Source organism: Gossypium arboreum, chromosome 5 (assembly GCF_025698485.1).
Source record: "Gossypium arboreum isolate Shixiya-1 chromosome 5, ASM2569848v2, whole genome shotgun sequence".
NCBI lineage: Eukaryota > Viridiplantae > Streptophyta > Magnoliopsida > Malvales > Malvaceae > Gossypium > Gossypium arboreum.
In genome coordinates this window covers 64269856-64272392 of record NC_069074.1, presented here as the reverse complement: position 1 = coordinate 64272392, position 2537 = coordinate 64269856, and positions in this window count along the sequence as shown.

The following is a 2537-nucleotide window of genomic DNA, read 5'->3' as shown; positions in this document are numbered from 1 at the left end:
AAGAGGCAACAGTATTTTCGAAGCTTGATTTGGGAACTGGCTACTATCAGTTGCGAGTTAAGGATTCAGATGTGCTAAAAATTGCATTCAGAACAAGGTACGGGCATTATGAATTTCTTGTTATGCTTTTTGGATTAACTAATGCTCCTGCCATTTTTATGGATTTGATTAACCAAATTTTTAGATCGTATTTAGACAGATTTGTTATTGTGTTCATTGACGACATTCTGATATATTTACGAGATGAGTCTGAGCATTCCGAGCATTTGAGAATTGTGCTACAAACCTTGTGAGATAAGCAAATGTTCGCCAAATTCAGTAAATGTGAGTTTTGACTTCGAGAGGTCAGATTTTTGGGACATATTGTTTCAGCTGAAGGCATACGAGTTGATCCAAGCAAGATTTCTACAGTTTCTGATTGGAAGCCACCGAGAAATGTACCTAAAATAAGAGGTTTTCTAGGACTACCTGGCTACTATCGATGTTTTTTTAAAGGATTTTCGATGATTGCTACACTGATGACTAGATTGTTACAAATAGATGTGAAGTTCGAGTGGTTTGAAAAATGTCAACAGAGTTTTGATCAGTTGAAAACATTTTTAACTGAGGCACCAGTGTTGATTCAACCTGAGTCGGGTAAAGAGTTTGTGGTTTTTAGCAATGCGTCATTGAACGGTTTGGGTTGCATTTTGATGCAAGAAGGAAAAGTGATAGCTTATGCCTTTAGACAGTTAAAGCATCATGAAAAGAATTATTTGATGCATGATTTAAAGTTGGCTACTATTGTATTTGCATTGAAAATTTGGCGACATCATTTGGATTGCGAGAAGTGCCATATCTTTACCGATCACAAGAGCTTGAAATAAATAATGACTCAGAAAGATTTGAATTTGCGACAACAAAAATGGCTAGAGTTGCTGAAAGACTATGAGTTAGTGATTGATTATCATCCCGGGAAAACGAATGAAGTCGCAGATGCTTTGAGTAGAAAATCATTATTTGCTTTGAGAGCGATGAATACTCAGTTAACCTTGTCTGATAATGGTTCGATACTAGTAAAGTTGAAAGCTAAACCGGTTTTTCTTCAGCAAATTTGTGAAGCTCAAATGTGTGACAATGAATTGCAAGCTAAAAGAGTGCAATGTCAGTCGATTAGTGGTTCAGACTATCAGATCGGATCTGACGATTGTTTAATGTTCCAAGATAGAATTTGTGTAGCAAAGAATTCTAAGCTCATTCAAAAAATTTTACACGAAGCACATAGTGGTTGTCTATCTGTTCACCCAAGGAGTACTAAAATGTAAAATGATTTGAAACAATTGTATTGGTGGTCGGGCATGAAACAAGACATTTCAGAGTTTGTGTTGAGATGTTTAGTTTGTCAACAAGTAAAAGCCGAGCATCAGGTGCCTTAGAGATTACTACAACTGGTGATGATACTAGAATGGAAATGGAATAGAGTTACGATGGATTTCATATCGAGTTCGCCCCTGTCTCCTAAAAAGAAAAATGCTATTTGGGTTGTCGTTGAATGATTGACGAAATCAACACATTTCATTCCAGTACGTACAGATTATTCACTTGATAATTTGGCTGAGTTGTATATTTTCGAGATAGTTAGATTGCACGGGGTGCCAACTTCGATTATATCGGATAGAGATTCGAGGTTTACGTCGCGATTTTGGAAGAAATTGCAAGAAGCTCTGGGTACGAAGTTGAACTTTAGTACCGCATTTCATCCGCAAACCGATGGTAAGTCTGAGAGAGTGATACAAATTCTCGAAGATATGCTTCGTTGTTGTGTTTTAGAATTTGAAGGTAACTGGGAGAAATATTTGTCGTTGGTCAAATTCGCATATAATAACAGCTTTCAATTGAGCATAAAGATGGCACCGTATGAAGCTTTGTATGGTTACAAATGCCAAACCCCGTTGTATTGGACTAAACTGAGTCAGAAAAAGAATCATGGGGCTGATTTAATCCGAGAGACTGAAGATAAAGTGAAGGTAATTCGTGACAGTTTGAAAGTAGCTTCAGATCGACAGAAATCGTACACAGATTTGAAATGAAAAGACATTTAATTTTAGATCGGCGAGAAAGTATTCTTGAAAGTATCTCAGTGGAAGAAAATTCTTTGATTTGGTCGCAAAGGCAAACTGAGTCCGCGATTCATCGGGCCGTATGAAATCATAGAAAGAATAGGGTCAGTAGCATATCGGCTAGCTTTACCATCAGAATTAGAAAAGATTCACAGCATGTTTCATGTGTCAATATTACGCCGGTATAGATCCGATCCATCACCTGTAATTTTCCTGTCAGAGATTGAAATTCAACCCTATATGACTATAACGGAGAACCGATTAGAATTTTAGCTCGAGAGGTTAAGGAATTGAGAAATAAACACATAGCTTTAGTGAAAGTGTTGTGCAAATGTCACGGGGTCGAAGAGGCTACATGGGAACATGAGGAACCTATGAGAAAATAGTACGCTAACCACTTTTCTGGTAAGATTTTTAAGGACGAAAATTCCTAAAAGG